Here is a 17,302-nt window from a genome sequence, read left to right on the forward strand (position 1 = left end):
TATGTGCTGGCGGGGGGGGAGGGGGGGGAGGGGACTGTGGGGACAGTGCTCTGTCTGGGGAACACGAGGATGACGGGGCCTGTGCGTGCATATTGGTGCCACAGGTCCGGATGTGCAGAGGGAGAATGCGGGGTGTGTGCGCGAGGGGTCCGGGTGGGTATGCCGGGCAGACGTGGATGCGGAAGCGGGTACGAGGGAGCGCGCGCGGCGGGAGCTTGTCTCGGGGGAGAGTGAGAAAGGGGCGGCGGGGAGCCGAGCGGGCGCGGTGGCCGTCGGCGCCGCCAAGCCCCGCCCGCCGCGCTCCCCGACCTCCCCGCCCCGCCGCCCGCTCCCTCCCAGTCCCTGTCCGCGCGCTCGCGGCGCCACCGCGACAGCCGCCCAGCCGCCCAGCCGCCGCCGCCGCCGCCGCCTCCTCCCGAGCGCCGCCGCCGCCGCCGCCAGCCGCGCGCATCCCAAGCCGCCGCGGGAAGCAGGTACGACAGCGACGCCGGGCTCCGCGCCTTCCCCCGCCGCCCACCCTGTCATTTCCCACCGGAGGGCGCTCGGCGGCGCTACGGGAACCCGGCCTCGGGCGCAGGGGGACCACCGCAGAGGATTGTGGGGAGTGGGGAAGCCCCCGGATGCGAGCCGAGGGACCGGGAGAGGGCGATGAGTGTGTGTCAGGGGCGGCAGAGAGGGCGGCAGCGTCCTCGGCCCCGAGGGGCGGGGTGAGGTGTCGTTCGGGAGGGCGACAGCAGCGACACCTGAGAGCGCGGGCTAGGCGCCGGGACGCACAACGCTTTGCTGGAATTAGGCCCTTCTTGGTGTCCCCATTTTACAGAGGAGAGAACTGAGGGTCAGAGGCTGGAGACGCCTCCCCGGGTTCCAGGGACAAGTTGCTGAGCCCAGATTTGAACCCAGGGAGTCTGACCCCAGAGCCCACCTTAGCCTCCTGTCAGCCCGCCTCTGGGCAACGGGGGTTCATTCCCTGAGTTGTCGCCCTTGAGGCCACACTGGGAGGAGGCCAGATCCGGAGGCCCTGTTGTCTATCCCCCAGAGGGGCATATGTCGGAGATTTGGGGGTGCTGGGCAGGGGGTGGGGGCGGACAGCTGGGGAGGGACCTTTCCCTCCAGGGTGGAGGGAGAAACTGAGGCAGGGGGAGGTTTCCGGAGGAAGCAGCAGAGCTCCTCCATCCACAAGAGGCAGGACAGCTCCCACACCCCATCTCCACCAGAGAGTGAGGGCAGGACAGCCAAAGCGGCGGTTTGTCCCTGACAGCGGAGCCCTTAGAGAGTCCATGGGGGTCCTGTGTGAATTGTTTCCCAGGCTTAAGCCTCCCTGTGGCCTCCACGTGACATCCACCAGTGGCCCAACGTACCTGCCCACTGAACTGTTTGGTGCCGTGAGGAGTACACAGATCCGTTCTCCTTTGTCTATAAATTTCCAACCCCTGACCTCCCTGCCCCTGCAAAGGTAACTGCGTTCGTAATTTGGGGAGTTCCTTCTAGGCCTTTCCTACACCCCGGCAGTCGTATACATGCGTACCCATAGAAGGTATGTAAGCTGCAGAGTAATGTTGTGGGTGGACATTTAATAGAAACGGTATAATCCATCCACGTCATTCTGAAACTTGCCACCCCCCCTCCACCCAGTTATCATTTCTTTGAAAGTTATCCAAGTTGCTGCATATAAATCTAGCTTATTTATTTTAACTGCTGCCTTTTTTTCCGCCGTGGATATGCCTACTGATGGGCAGTTAAGTTGTAAGAATTAGGGGACTGTTTCATATTTCAACCTCTTCTGTAAATTGACATCTCTGGGTTAAGATTTCTTTGTACTTTGTCCTAAACTAACTTCACAGGATCTGAATTTGGGGGACAAGGTCCCCTGTTCTCCATTGCACACGCATGTGCGTGCACACATACACAAGGCATGCACACATGCACAGGTGCACATACGCACATCTCTATCCCTCTGTCTGTGGACAAGTACAAACACTACACCCCGCTATCTGCAGTTGCTGCTGAGCCCAAAGGCCTGCGGTTGAGCCAGCCCACAAGTTCTGCCTGTCCAGGCCCCAGTGGGCAGAATTCCCATAAGGGACCAAGTCCAGGAGTTCCCTCTAGACACTCCCAATGCCGTCTCTGCCATCCAATAGGACACAGAAGGAGTTAGAAACCACGCCTGACAGACTGGAGTGTCCAGGGTCCTATCTGTGTACCACAAACTTTCCAGGTCTGGGCTGTACCGTGGGAGTGTGCTTGCCCTAGAACGTGGGCCAGAACCATCCAAAGTTTGGTGGAAGGCCTGATGACAGCTGGTTGGGGAAAAGCTAGACTCAGAGCTGTGTGCATCACAGTCCCAGCTCCACCTCTTCCTAGTCTGGGCAATAATTCCCTTACGCTCTCTGAGCCAGAGTTTCGCATGTGTAACCCAGGGATGATGAAGATGGCAGCCTCCCAGAACTGTTGAGTGGATCAGTGGGATGACGGAACAAAATACTTAGCTCGTTGTCAGCACTTGGAAAGCAGGAAGTCTTATCTTGGACAGGAGAGACCCGGAGATGGCCCCAAGGTTGGGGTGGTGCTCAGGGCCACCGTTTGGGACCTCGTCCGCATCCCAAGTGCAGGTCAGAGAATCTCAGTGCTGAGTGGGACTGGGTTGAGAGCTCAGCTTGTGAGAGCCACGCCCACCTCACAGTGAGGTCCAGAAGTGTCATGGCACCTACAAAGGACCTACGGTGCGCCTAGCCCTGAGCTAAGATGCAGAAACAAACTGAGACGAGGTTCCCGCAAAGCAGACCTGTGTGCAGCTTTTGTGAGGTCCACACTCCTTTTTCAATTTTAGCTTACTCCCAAGATTTTAAAAGGTGGGAGATGTCACATTAAACTTCGTATTTCTGGATCCTCTTGAGAAAAGAGGATCAGAAAGGCTGACAACTCCAGCCCTGACATTCGGCTGCCCCCTGGGATGGGGCAGGCGCCCTCCAGGGTGGCACAGTCCCCACCTGGCCCACCCCTCATTCATAAAGAGCAGCATAATATAAATGTTAATAACACAGACTCCACAGCCAGGTTCTGCATCCAAGCTCTGGCATGGATCAGTTGTATGGTCTAGAGCAAATTATTTAGCGTTTTTGTGATTCGATTTTCTCATATGGAAAATAGGGATAGTAAGTAGCACTTGCCCCAGAGGGCTATTTTAGGCATTAAATGAATCAACAAACTTCAGCCTCTTACAACAGTGCCTGGTGCATGGAATACACTAAGTGCTGATGATGCTGATGATTGCTGGTGGTGGTATAAGTTGCCTGGTCCCTGTAACAGTGCAATTTGTATTCCAAATTGTACTCCACATAAAATGTTATGGGAACACAAGTGAAAGAGGAAAATGTTGTCCTCTTCCTGCCTTTCCAAGGGCAGGAAGAGGACAACATTTCAAGGAAAGTGACAAAAAGGAGGGGACTTCTAAGGTGGGTTTTGAAGGATGAATAGGAGTTTCTCTGGAGCAATAGCATGAGAAAGGCATTTCCACACAGCGGAAACAGCCTTTCCAAAGGCCTGGGAGTATGACCAGGTGAAGCAGGTTTAGGAAGTGACAGTAGTCCAGTGTGACTTCTGGTAAGGTCTCTCAGAGTATAGGGAGAGGGAAGATGGATCTGGAGAGACAGAAAAGGACCTTGAGATCATGACGGGGCTTGCGGCAAGAAAGGAGATGTACATTTCTTGTGCCTTACAGATGCCCTTATAATCATCAGCCCTGTCATCCTCATCATGCCCCAAGAATCAAGTGTTTGGTCCCCACTTACTGAGGAGTTAGAGGCTCAGGGATGGTAAGTCACTTGCTCAAGAGCTCACACGATGGGTCAGTGGCCGAGCTGGAATCAGACTCCAGATCTGTCTGATTCTAAAGCCCAAGCACCCTCTCTGAGCCTCAGTTTTTCCACTGTAAAGTGGAGTTAGTACTAGTAAAACCTACTGCGTGGGCTTGGTGTGAGGATGAGATGAGAATGAATTCACAGCCCATAGCACAGCCCCTGGCACAGAGCAGTTGCTATTGTTATTTTGATTGAATGAAGCCTGTGTTCTTCCAGGCCTCTCACCCTAACTCATACCACTGCCCAGCCTGAGATGGGGGTCCCCGGGGAGTGGATGTCCTGGGCCAGTGGGTCTCAAGTTGTGGTCCCTGGACCAGGAGCCTCAGCATCACCTGGAGATTTTTTCAAAATGCAGATTCTCAGACCCAGTCTAGACCTACTAAGTCAGAGACTCTGGGGGTGGGCCCAGCAACCTGTAATTTAACAAGACCTCCAGGTGGCTCTCATGAAAGCTAAAATTTCAGAATCACTGGTCTGGAGGAAACCTTCAAATGAGATCCTCTTTGGCCACCTGCATCCACCTCCCTCTAGAAGGGTGGGTTGGTGGTGAGAATTCCGCCCTCGCAAAGACCAAACCTGGAGGGGATGCCCTAAGACAAAGGCACATCCCCTCCAGCATGGGAGGCTGGAAAGAACCACTTCTTTACAGATAGGAAAGTTGCCAAGGCGCCTAGTGAGGGTTTTATTCTCTAGAACTTGCTCTCCTTTCTAGTCTCACAGCCTCCAGTGGGCCCACCTTGAGGGCCTGGGGCAAGATGTGACTTTCAGAGGAGTTATTTTCTAGTGTGGGATCAGGGAGCTGAGGACCTGTCCCCCTCCCAGTAAAAGCTCGCGATTAGAGTCTCTCTGTGAACAGTCTCTTCTCCTTTGGCGCCTTGAGAACACGTGTCCAGGCCCAAGTCTAGGTTGGGGACAATAATATTTTGCCAAGGACCTCCAATCAAGAAGCAGGCCCGGGGCTTCCCTGGTGGCGCACTGGTTGAGAGTCCACCTGCCGATGCAGGGGACGCAGGTTTGTGTCCCGGTCCTGGAAGATCCCACATGCCTTGGAGCAGCTGGGCCCGTGAGCCATGGCCGCTGGGCCTGTGCGTCCGGAGCCTGTGCTCTGCAACGGGAGAGGCCACAGCAGTGAGAGGCCCGCGTACCGCAAAAAGGAGAAAAAAAAAAGAAGCAGGCCCACTCCACATTTCTTCTTCAAAGCACTGATCAGAGCGGGGAGGCAGTACAGCCTAATGGGTAGAAGCACGGGCCTTGCCTTAAAGATAGAAGTTGCTGAGTCTGGCTACATAAAAATTAATTTTTTCTGCATGACCAAAACAAACAAACAAAAATCCCTAAGCCCAGGCATGTCAAACTAATAAAAGTATTTGCCACTTTTATGACAAAGAGTTAATTTCATAGAGAGCTCTTATAAATGAAAGACGAACCACGTGATCCAAAAGCCGGGGGTGGCGGGGCGGGGGGGGGCCGCGAAGGAATAGAGGATATGATTCTACTGTTTACATAAAAAGAAATACAATTGAATTCAAACAGATGAAAAGATGTTGAACTCTGAAAACAGAAATGCACAGCAAAACCACACCGATTCTGCTTTCCACCTGCAAGTTCGCTGGGTAACACTCAGTGTTGGTGGGGCAACCGGGATTCTGACTCTACTGGTGGGAGCACAAATTGGGGCAACCTGAGGTTGGGGGTAAGAAAACTGTCAGTATTGAAGATGCTCAAACCCTCTGTCTCTGCCACTTCACCTCTTGGAATTTACCCAGTGGATAGCCTTGCATTGGGCACATCATGTTAGAACAAAGATAGTCTGTGTGTGAGAGCAATTGATTGGAAATGAGCTAAACATCCACCAGAGGGGAACTAAGTACTGTACATGTCAGGACAGCCATGCAAGAGAATATGATGCAGCCATTCAAAAGAAAGCAGTAGCTCTGCATGAATAAATGTGAAACCATCTCCCAGATGTATTGTTAAAAGAAAAATGCAAGGTATGGAACAGTGTATAGTGTTCTACCACGTGTGTGTGTGTGTTTTAAAAAGGGATTCAATGTTATATGTGTATATATTTGTATATGCACATTAGAATCTGGAGGACACACTAGAAGCTGGTTAACTTTGAGGAGGGAAACTGATAGATGAGGAGACTTACCTTTCATTGCATACAATTTGGTACTCATTAGATGTTTTTTCCCTCATACAGTTGTGATATTATAGTTATAAAATCTAGCCACATGTATCTTCTTTCTCCTTATTTAAAGCAAGCATGACACTAGAGATAAGGTTAACTCCTCCTTTGACTACGACCCAAATTATAATATGTTTTCAAATAAAAAATGAATTATGGTTTTAAGTAGGGCCTTTATCACAAAAGAACAAATATTGTATGATTCCACTTATATGAGGCGTCTAAAGAGGCAACTTCAGAGAAAGTAGAAGAGAGGTTACCAGGGGCTGAGGGGGAGGGGTGGATGGGGAGTTAGTGTCTAATGGGTACAGAGTTTCATTCTGGTTGGGATAATGAAATTTTTCTGAAGATGGATAAGTGGTGATGGTTGCACAACAATGTGAATGTGTAAGGCCACTGAAATGTACACTTAAACATGGTTGAAATGGTGATCCTTTTGTTCATGTCTATTATGAATAAATTTGCGCTGACAGCGTATTAGCAAGTTAGTTTTAAAACAATTAGCTGGGTGGGAAAAGTGAAAGTGTAATTGCTGGTAAGCCAAGGCTACTTTAATTTTTATTTTGTGGAACAGATTTAACTCCTTTGATGTAAGACACAGGCAGGAAAGGCTGGGAGGGGGGCTGGTGTGGCATCTTGCAACTCCAATTATGACATTTCAATTCACAATCTTTGTAAGACAATTATGTTTCAACCTGAATCTTGACATTAAAGTATATCTTTACCAAAAAAAGGGTTAAAATGGTAAATTTTACGTTGTATATTTTGCCACAGTGAAAATATTTAGGGATGACAAAGAAACAAGTAGGGGCTTTGATATCAGATTGCTTGGGTTCTAGTCCTTGATTCCACCACTTCTTAGCTGTGTATATTGATCAAGTGTGTGTACTTCTTTAAAGCCTCAGTTTTCCCACCTACAAAATGGGGTTGTCAGAGAGTACCTGCAAGGAATCCTGCAAGAACTAGATGACTTTATCTATACCGAGTGCTTGCTCTGCATCTCTGGAACAACTGTAGGAGGTCAGGTTTAAGAGGATAGGGAGGCTAGAATCAGCTACTGGACCAAATATTAAGACCAGCAGATTCAGGTGGAGTGAGTTTATATACAGGGAGTTTATAAAAGAACCATCTATATTTTGATATCACTTTGTATTTGCAAAAAAAAATTTTTTTAATGCATTTCCATAGTGTAAAATCACAGAATGTCGAGTCAGACAAAATCATCTTGGCTGGTGGGAATCCACCAAAGATGCAGCAATTCTAAACCTGTGGCCTCCTAACCTACAGAGATCCGAATCCTGACTCTGTCACTTATTAGCTGTGTCACCTCAGGCAAGTTACTTAACCTCTCTCTGTGTTTCACTTTTCTCTTCTGCAAACTGGAGGTGATAATAATTCTCACCCCATTAGGGATGTTACAAGGATTAAAGGTGTCAAGTGCTTAGAGTGTTGCCTGGCCCACAGTAAGTCCTAAGTAATTGTTAAGAAAATAAATAAACTTGAAATAAGCCTGAAAGTCTTAGCATTTTTGTTTTTAAAAGAGGAATTTATTTTTTACACTAAGGAAACAATATCCTAGCAAAGATACAGTCAGGGGGCTGAGATGAATCTGCAGGACTTCCCTGGGATGGGTTGGGTAGACCAAGATAAGGTAAGAGGAGGCCAGCTGATGAGGGATGAGGCAGTAAGAGGCTCCAAGGGGTTCAGGGATTTTCCCAAGAGGCCTCACAGTGATAACAACAGAGCCCAGATTCAGCCCCAACTTTCTCCTTCTCCCCAGTGTCTTGAAGATCAGGGGCCCTTTCCATGCAGACCTCTGGGACAATCCAGGTAGCTTTGCTTCCTCTTGACGTGCCGGGGAACTCACTCCCAAGCTGAGGCCTGGAAGGAGGGCTAAGACCTGGGAAGCCTGGCACACCCTCCTTCAGGAGCCACACCTGCACGCCGGCTCCATCAAGGACCTTAAGTGGGGGCTGGATTGCAACCTCCCAAAACAAGCTAATTCCTGAAATTCCACTCTCACCTGTCTGTGTGTGGAGTTTGTTGATTTTCCTGGTTAAGAGGCACCCCCTCCCACCACCCCAGGAGGGATCACCTTTGTCCTTTTTCAGCGGTTTGCACCACAGTGAGAAGGAGTTTGGCTGGTAAGTGAGACCTTCGGGGTCTGAGGCTGAAGGTCGGGGTGGACTGGAAGGCAGCCTTTGAAGGGCTGTTTTAGAGATTGCGGGGGGTGGGGGATGTAAAATGTTTAGACGTGTGCTTGGCACGGGCTGGGTGCTCCCAAGTGGAAGGAGGGGCATTTACTGGGCCTGGGGGGCCTGGTTTACTGCAGACTGCCTGGGGAGACTGCTCTTGTCCTCAGAGCATTGCTGCCACGCCCTAAGTGTTGAAATCCCCCAGACGCCTTAATTGTCTTCTTTGGACAGTCAGTTGATGTAACGGTTAAGGGTTTGGGAGTTAAACAGGCTGGAGCTGGAGCTTAGCTCTGTGTGACCTTGGGCAAGACACTTAACCTCTGAGCCCCAACCCTGGCCTGTGGATTGCAGACAATAGGACCTCCTGCAGGGTCCTAAGTAAGCAAGCAAGCACAGCACCTTAGCAGCAGGTAATTGACCCCTATTCAGTGGCCCCACCCTTCTTACTGCTCTGATTAACTCCAGAAATGCTGTTCTAGCCCTGCTTCAAGAAGGGATGAGGGTGGTGCAGTGGGAGGAGAGTCCTGGGCTGAAAAGACCGAGACACCTGCAGAATTCAGGGAAAGCTGAAAGATCAGAATCGACCCAGGCGTGTGTGTCCAGGGAGGGGTGATACTCAAGTGCAGGGTGGACTGGCTGATTGCAGCTTGCTGGCTGGTGGGGCAGGAGCCCGTCTGGGCCTCACCCTCCCCGACCCCTCTGACACCAGATGACAGTGGGTGGCAGCCTGGCCATGGGATGACCCACCCATTGGGCAGATCTCCCCCCATAGAAGAAAGAACCTGGCAGAGCAAGGCGGGGGGGACGGGGGGGCATCAGACACATTTCCCGGCCTTTGGGAATATTCAGGGAGTGTTTCCTGAAGGCTACAACACTAGTTCGCAGGGATTTAAACTTCTAGGGGCCAGATTTTGTCTGTTTTGTTTATTGCTTCACTGCTGCAGCCCCAGCTCCCAGTAGACACTCAATGAGTATTGGTTGAGTGAATGAATGACAGATGGCTGGATGATTGCCAGTGATGGACTAGGCCCTGGAGATACAGGGTGGAGCAAATCACATGTCTCAGCCCCCAGGAGACTCCTCGACCCTCACCCGAGACCCCCTCTCCATCCGCACTCCCACTCCTGAACTCCCACTGTGTCCCCCCAGTGGCTGGGCCTGAGATGGGGGGAGCCGTGTTCCTGTTGGATCTTAGGATCTAATTGGCTAAAAACTCCTCCCTTCAGTCAGACAGCTCCAAAACTCATCTCAGTCACTGGAGACGGTGCGGCCACTCTGTCTGGGAACGCTGTCGTTTTGCTTGCCTTGTCCACGGGGATGAACTGACTTCAGTTTCTCTCAACACAAGATGTAGTTTGTCAGAGAAACGCGGTCCCATGTGGCTTTCTCCTCTGTAATAATAATAGGCAGCATTTTAAAGTATACACTACATGCCGGGCGCAAGTGTTACATCATAGAATTCGTTCAGCGACCATAAAGGTACAGACACTCTCCCTCACTTGAGCTTTGGAGAGACTTGTGGGATCTCATTGTATTATTCCAACAGTCCGGTGAAACGGGTGATGTAATTGGCTGCATTTTGCAGATAAGAAAGCAGGCTCAGAGAGGTTAAGTAGCTTGCCCAAGGTCACACGGAGCTAGCAAATAGTGGGGCTGGGATTCGAACTCAAGCAGTCTGACCACAGAGCTCACCCTGCCTCTCCTCAGCTTCCAGATGAGTGTGGAGGAGGAATGGAAATTTTTACTCTGTGACAATGGCTCTCAAAGCCCTTGGTTTACCAGCAGCTGAGTATAAGGTTTCAGCTGCTCACTCCCCTAGTACCTACCCTGGGTCACTGTGTGGATGAAGATCCTAATCTCCCCCAACAGAGAAGGGCAGGAGCCCAGCTTGAAAATGGCTGTGATTCTTGGGGCAGCAGCACCTTCCTGGGCACCAGATTCTCAGCCTCTGAATCTTCCTGGAGGCCTGGGTGAAGGCCGCCTGGGGCCCAGGAAACCCACCGAGGCCAGGCCTCCCTCCCAGGGACTGAGTTCCAAAGCCAAGCTGGATTTCAGAGGTTGGCAGCAAATGGAAACTTAGCAGGAAGTAGGAGGGACCAACAGAGAAAAACGCTACTCTTTTTTCCCTTTTTTGTCTCTGATTCCTGCCTTTCACCTACTGTTTGAGGAGGAGGGTGTTTATTGAACACACTCCAGTGCAGTGGAATCCACTCTGGAGGTCTAGGGCACAGAGACCTCAGCTGACCCAACACGTGTAGAGTGCTAACTATAGAACAGGCGTGGTGAGCAGTGTTTTACCTGAGTTACCTCATGTAGTCTGCACAATAACTGTATCGCGTAGGTACATCATGGTCCTCACCATCATCAATATCATCATTATCACCACCTGCATCGTTATCATCCCTGTCCTCTCATCACTGCTCTCATCATCATCACCTTTATCTTCCTCATCATCAGCACCTCCTCCTCCTCATCACCATCATCCCCATTATTATCATCATCTCCTTCATCACCATCATCACCAGCGGCAACATCATAGTCACCCACGTGGCTTCCCAGACCCAAGACCCAATCTGCAGATAGGGAAACAGACCTAGAGGACATGACACATTCATCCCCTAGGAAGATAAGAATTGGGCTCTAAAGTCTGAAAGACCCAAGTCTGATTCCAGGCTCTGACACTGTTTTACTGTGTGACTTTGGGCAAACAACCTAACCTCTCTGAACCTCTCCAAGCCCTTGTCTGTAAAATGGGGATAATCATAGTTCCTGCCTCATTGGGTTGTGATGAAGGTCACATGCACTGGTGCATGTAAAGTGCTGGCCCAGGGCCTGGCTCAAATCATAAAAGCAAAACAAACACAGGAAAACACACAGGCAAGGACAGCAGTAGTTCAGGGGAGAACTGGGAGCATTTGGCTGGGAGTTCCCAGCAGCCCTGGATGGCCAGGGGCAGGTGTTGCCCAGCGTGAGAACGGGCACTGGAGGGCTAGTGCGGGGCAGCTTGGGGGCAGGATTGGAGAGAACACTCGAGAAGGAGGCAGGGTGTGGAGGGCTGGGAAGGGGACCTCTCACCTGGAGCAGGGCCAAGAGTTCAGAGCTGGGAGCTGCGGTCAGTCCAGTCTGAGACAGATCAGGGAGCAGGATCTTTTTCCAAGTTGGATGGAGAAGGTTCCAGTAAGAGCCAGCCACTCCCTGCCCCAGACCCAAAGGGCTCCCCAAAGCTGCCCGCCTGCACCTCCACCATCCATGGTGGCGTTTCCTTCTGGGCTGCCTCCCTTTTGGATGAATTGTTTCTGAATAGCAGTTAAGGTGGGCACCCAAGGCCAGTCTTATGCCAGGCAACATGAGCGCCTCACCTCCAGCCTCCAGCTCCACAGGCCCAGGGGTGCCGTTCACACAGTGTACATTGTGAATAATGCCCCCTAGAGTTGTGCAGTGCACAGTCATACGAGGCAGCTCTGCTAGCCTCCTTCTTCCTGGAGTGGGTACAGAATCTATCTTGGGTCCCCCAGGTCTGGCTGCAGCTCAAGGCAGAGAAGGTTGATTGGTGTCTGGATGCCAGTTAAGATGCAGAGGCCCAGGTTTGCTGCCCTGGACAAGTAAGGCTTGTCCTTGAGAAGGTTGTGTCCGCTCATTGTGTTGACTGGTGATAGTGATGGATTATTGAGAGGCAATATAGCAAAGTGGTTATGAGAGCAGCCTCTGGAGTCATGCAGACCTGGGTTCAATTCTGTTCTACTCCTGTCACTCTGTGACTTTAGGAAAATCACCTGTGCCTCTGTTTCCTCATCTAAGAAATGGGTGTATGATAATACACATGGGCATATACTAGTCTTCCCTCTCTTGGGGAGTGAGAAGGAAATGAGGTGATTCGGGTAAAACTCTAAAGACAGTGCCCACCACATAGCTGAATGGTCACTACATGTTAAGGATCAGTGATATCACCAGCCAGGGAGGTGGGGTTCAGAGTAGCCCACTGGAAGGCAGCTCCCTAAAATCCTGCCAGGGTGATGAAGGATTTAGGGTCTAATCTGAAGTCTTTGGCCCAGAGCCAGACCAAGTCAATACTTGATCGGGCCTTGTCAACATAACCTTTTCATAATCAAGTGCTGCTAAGGTTTCAGAGATTGTGTAGGGGAGATTATGTGCGTAAATACCGGGAAGAAGGACTGCAGTCCAGGCCTCCAGGCCCTCGGTTCATTCCTCCAGCCCAGAGGTTGGCAAACTATGGCCCAAAGGCCAAGTTTGTGCAGTCCATGAGCTAAGAATGGTTTTTCTGTGGTTGAAAAAAAAATCAAGGGAAAAATCATATTCTGTGACACATGTAAATTACATGCAGCTTAAAATTCAGTGTTCATAAAGAATTATTAAAACACAGTTATGCTGGGAATTCCCTGGTGGTCCAGTGGTTAGGACTCTGCACTTCCACTGCCAGGGGCCCGGGTTCAATCCCTGGTCGGGGAAATAAGATCCCGCAAGCCGTGCGGCACGGCCAAAGGAAAAGAAAAAATGATTGAGCTATGCTCAGTCATTTAATATTATCTCTGTCTGCTTTCACACTCCCATGGCAGCATTGAGTAGCTGCGACATCTACTCAATGTAACTGTGGTTCCTTTATGCAGACGAATTTGGGAACTTCTGTCCCAGCCCTTCTTCAGTCCCTACTGTGTGCCTCTTGCCATGCCTGGGAGGGCTGTCCCAAGCTCAGAAACCTTACCCAGAGATGAGGCACCTTTCCTGCCCCAAGGCCTATATGCTTGTGCCCCATCGGCCTGATTTTGTGTGACCTACACAATAATTTTTTTAATGTTTATTTATTTATTTAGCTGCATCGGGTCTTAGTTGTGGCACGCAGGATCTTCATTGTAGCACGCGGGATCTTCTGTTTCTGCGTGCGGGCTTCTCTCTAGTTGTGGTGCGCAGGCTCCAGGACACGCGGGCTCAGTAGTTGCAGCGTGCAGGCTCTCTAGTTGTGGCACGTGGGCTCTAGAGCACGCGGGCTTGGTTTCCTCGCGGCATTTGGAATCTTGTTTCCCAACTAGGGATCGAACCGTATTGGAAGGCAGATTCTTAACCACTGGACCGCCAGGGAAGTCCCACACACAGAGTAATTTTTAAATCAGGACATTTCACTTTGGCATCTGAGTTTTCAGATTCTCTTGAAAAATTGGAAGATCTGGCCATCCTGGGCTCACATTTCCAAAGAGCAATAATCAGCTGGATCTAACCTGGCTTCATTTTTTGTTTTTGTTTTCGTTTTTGTTTTTGTTTTTTTTCCCCCTGAACCCTTCCAGCCCAACTCTAGGCAAAGTTGTGTTTATTCCTCTCTGGCCATCCTCCCGGACCGGGGCACGAACCCGTGCCCCCTGCATCGGCAGGCGGACCCCCAACCACTGCGCCACCAGGGAAGCCCCTGGCTTCATTTTTTAACATCACCTGCTTGGTCCCCGGAAGCTTTTGAGTTTGAGACCCCTGTCTTTATGGCAGGGAACTCTAGGCTAGCGCGTCCTAAATTTTAACACGTATACGAGTACCGGGGGGTCTTGGTAAGTGCAGATTCTGACTCAGTAAGTGAAGTGGGGCCTGAATATTGTGTCTCTAACAAGCTGCTAGGTGATGCTGATTGCCTGGTCCTGGTACTTGAGTAGTAAGGCTTTAGGCCTCAAATTTAGTGTGGCCCAGAATCTCCTAGGGGGCTGTGAAAACCCAGGTTAATTGTTCAAACCCAGAGTTTCTGATTCAGCAGGTCTGGAGTGGGGCCTGAGGAGCTGCCTTTCTAACAAGTTCCCAGGTGATGTTGCAGCAGCTGCTCTGGGGCCAGACTTTGAGAACCATTACTCTAGGCTAGGCACTGGTTGACCCATCCATTGGCCTGCACCTAGGCTGGGGGCTCTGAGGTCCGCCACATGGCAGGATCTTTATTCCCTCTGAGGTCAGGCTCCTTGACACCCAGCTGTCGCCTAGGAAACCAGGTCTTTTTTTTTTTTTTTTTTTTTTTTTGGTTGCGTTGGGTCTTTGTTGTTGCGCGCGGGCTTTCTCTAGTTGCGGCGAGCGGGGGCTACTATTCGTTGTGGTGCGCGGGCTTCTCATCGCTGTGGCTTCTCTTGTTGCGGAGCACGGGCTCTAGGGCACGCGGGCTTCAGTAGTTGTGGCACACAGGCTCAGTAGTTGTGGTGCACGGGCTTAGCTGCTCTGCGGCATGTGGGATCTTCCCAGACCAGGGCTCAAACTCGTGTCCCCTTCATTGGCAGGCGGATTCTTAACCACTGCGCCACCAGGGAAGTCCTGGAAACCAGGTCTTTATTGGCTTCTTCAGTCACTGTCTCTTTGACCAGACCCAAGCAGTTTCCTTAAGTTCATATTGACAGTTTAAAGATGGAATTGGAGCCCAGACGTGGGAGAATTTTCTGTCCATGCGTTGCACCCCTCCCCCATTCCAAAGGGTTCTGATTCTTGCATCTTAGGATCAAAGACCCCCTCCAAAAGGGTCTCACGTTAGATACCACAGGGGGCCCTGCTCAAGAGGATCTGAGCCCCAGAAATGGAGTCTCAGGTGGGTCTGGGCTTGCAGCTCCAGGCCTGAAAGCCACAGGGCAGGAGGGGAGAGGCCACACCCGCAGATCCTGTGGCTGCTGCAGCCTCAGGGACGGAGCAGGGCCCTCTGGCAGATCAGGCCAGGCCCAGCTCCATCCGCCACAACTGCCTTGAGCAAGAATGACCACCTGGGCCAGGACCGGTTCCCTGGAGTCCTTGAAATTGAGAGGGCCGGCAGCGGATCTGGATGGGTGAGCTCGAGGAGATCAGAGATTACAAATTGTTTCATTCTCTTCCTGGACACTGAGGGCAGGGACTCGCTGCCTCATGGGGGCTCTCTGTTGGCTCCAGAAGCCAGAAGCCCCTGCCCACTGTCTGGCTCAGGCAGGGCCTGCAAGTCCTACATGACAGGCTGGCACGTGGGACCTGGCCCCGGCAGGAGGCAGGTGTACTGGGGCGGCTGGACCAGCCCTTTACAGACCCAGCTGTCCCCTCACCTGCTGGGTGACCTTGGGCAGCCAGCTGTCCTATGGAGGCAGTGGTTCCTTATAGGACTAACTAACTTGAAATGAGATGATGTGGACAAAGTGCCATGACAGTTCCTGGAGCACGTTAGGTGCTCCACAAACTGTAGCTGCTGTTATCAGCATAATAATAGACATTAATTATTAATTATGGTGACTTAGTTTACATAACGCTCCACCACAGCCTCCCTCCCATTCTCTTGCAGCCTGGCAGACAGAACAGCGTGCTTATGCTCATAAAAGCACCTCTTTGGCAGCAACTGGATTTATTTTGATATTCAACTCATATTTAAGTGCCTACTGTGAGCCGGCCACAGTTCTAGGTCAGCGCCATCCAACATAAATATAACACAAGCCACAAACAGGAACCACATAGGCAACGTAAAGTTTTCTAATAGCCACACTGAAAAAAAAAGCAGTAAAAAGAAAATAAGAAACAGGTGAAATTCATTTTAGTACTGTAATACATTTTATGGAACCCATATAATTCAAAATGTTATCACTTGAACAGGTAGTCAGTATTAAAAATGATTGATGAGATTTTTTAATGTTCAACATGTCTTTTTAAAGTTTTTAGTGGTGGTAAAACACACAGAACATAAAATTTACCATGTTAACCATTTCTAAGTGTACAGTCAGTAGTGTTACGTACATTCACATTGTTGTACAATTCATCTCCCAAACTCTTTTCATCTTGCAAAATATTAGTATTTTATGTCTCTCCTTTTGTACGATTTCTCACGGAAAGGACACCTCAGTTCGATGATGCTTCCGGTGCCCAGTAGTCGCCCCATGTGGACTGTGGCTCCTGTATTGGCTGGAGCAGTGAAGAGAGAGGCCCAGTCACACCGCAGGGAGGTTCAAATCCCAGTGGAGGGAGACAGGCAGCAAACGAAGAGATTAGACAGTTTCTGATGGTGTTGGCTTCTATGGAGAGAATAAACAGGGCTGTGGGGTGCTGGGGGTCCGGGTGGGCCTCTCTGAGAGGTGGCATTAGAGCCGAGGCCTCAAAGAAGAAGCAGCTCTATGAAGATCTAGGGCAATTGTCCCCAACCCTGCCTGTGCATCGGACTTTGTGCAGGAGTTAAAAACATATATATACAGATACCGTGACCTGGGGAGTCAGAGCTGCTGTGCACGAGGCCCTGGCCTGTGGGTTTTTTAAGAGCTTCCTGAGTGATCCTGATGCTGGGCCAGGAGGGCTGTGGAAGCTGCTGGGGACGGGCGATTGCAAGGGAACGGCAGGTGCAAAGGAGAGGTGGCACGATCTTGGCAAATTGGAAGAGCAGAAATGAGGAAGGGTGAGAGGGTAGGAGGCGAGTCTGGAGGGGGGCAGGGGCCAGACCTCACCGCCTCTCCAGGCCATGGTAAGGAATTTGGGTTTTATTCTGAGTGTGACCAGAAGCCATTGCTGGACTCACTGCAGGAAAACTGCAAGGCCTTGTTGTCAAAACCTTGGACACTCACTCTTTGTCTCTGCCTAATTTTTTTTTGTCTGTTTGTTTTTTTAATTTTAATTTATTTACTTTTGGCTGCGTTGGGTCTTCGTTGCTGCACGTGGGCTTATTCCAGTTGTGGCGAGTGGGGTTGCGGTGCGCAGGCTTGTCCTTGCAGTGGCTTCTCTTGTTGCAGAGCACGGGCTCTAGGTGTGTGGGCTTCAGTAGTTGTGGCTCGTGGGCTCTAGAGCGCAGGCTCAGTAGTTGTAGCACATGGGCTTAGTTGCTTCTGTGTATTTTGGAGATTAATCCCTTGTTAGTTGCATCATTTGCAAATATTTTCTCCCATCTTGTAGGTTGTCTTTTCGTTTGGTTTCCTTTGCTATACAAAAGCTTTTAAGTTTAATACCCATTTGTTTAGTTTTGTTCTTGTTTCCATTACTCTAAGAGACGGATCTAAAAAGATACTGCTGCAGTTTATGTCAAAGAGTGTCCTGCCTATGTTTTCCTCTAGGAGTTTTTGTTTGTTTGTTTGTTTTTTATATTTATTTTTGGCTGCGTTGGG

At 50.5% G+C, this 17,302-nt stretch overlaps 1 protein-coding gene across 1 annotated transcript in view; it reads left to right on the forward strand.

Moving 5' to 3' along the window:
• Positions 1 to 340: 340 nt before the first annotated feature.
• SCNN1B (sodium channel epithelial 1 subunit beta) overlaps positions 341 to 17,302 on the forward strand; it is a 77,650-nt gene continuing 60,688 nt past the window's right edge. Inside the window, exon 1 of the mRNA XM_007105656.3 lies at positions 341 to 473. The gene's annotated coding sequence lies outside the window, so the exon portion shown is untranslated. The remainder of the gene's footprint in view (positions 474 to 17,302) is intronic.

This window comes from Physeter macrocephalus, chromosome 14, assembly GCF_002837175.3.
Source record: "Physeter macrocephalus isolate SW-GA chromosome 14, ASM283717v5, whole genome shotgun sequence".
In the NCBI taxonomy this organism is placed as follows: Eukaryota; Metazoa; Chordata; class Mammalia; order Artiodactyla; family Physeteridae; genus Physeter; species Physeter macrocephalus.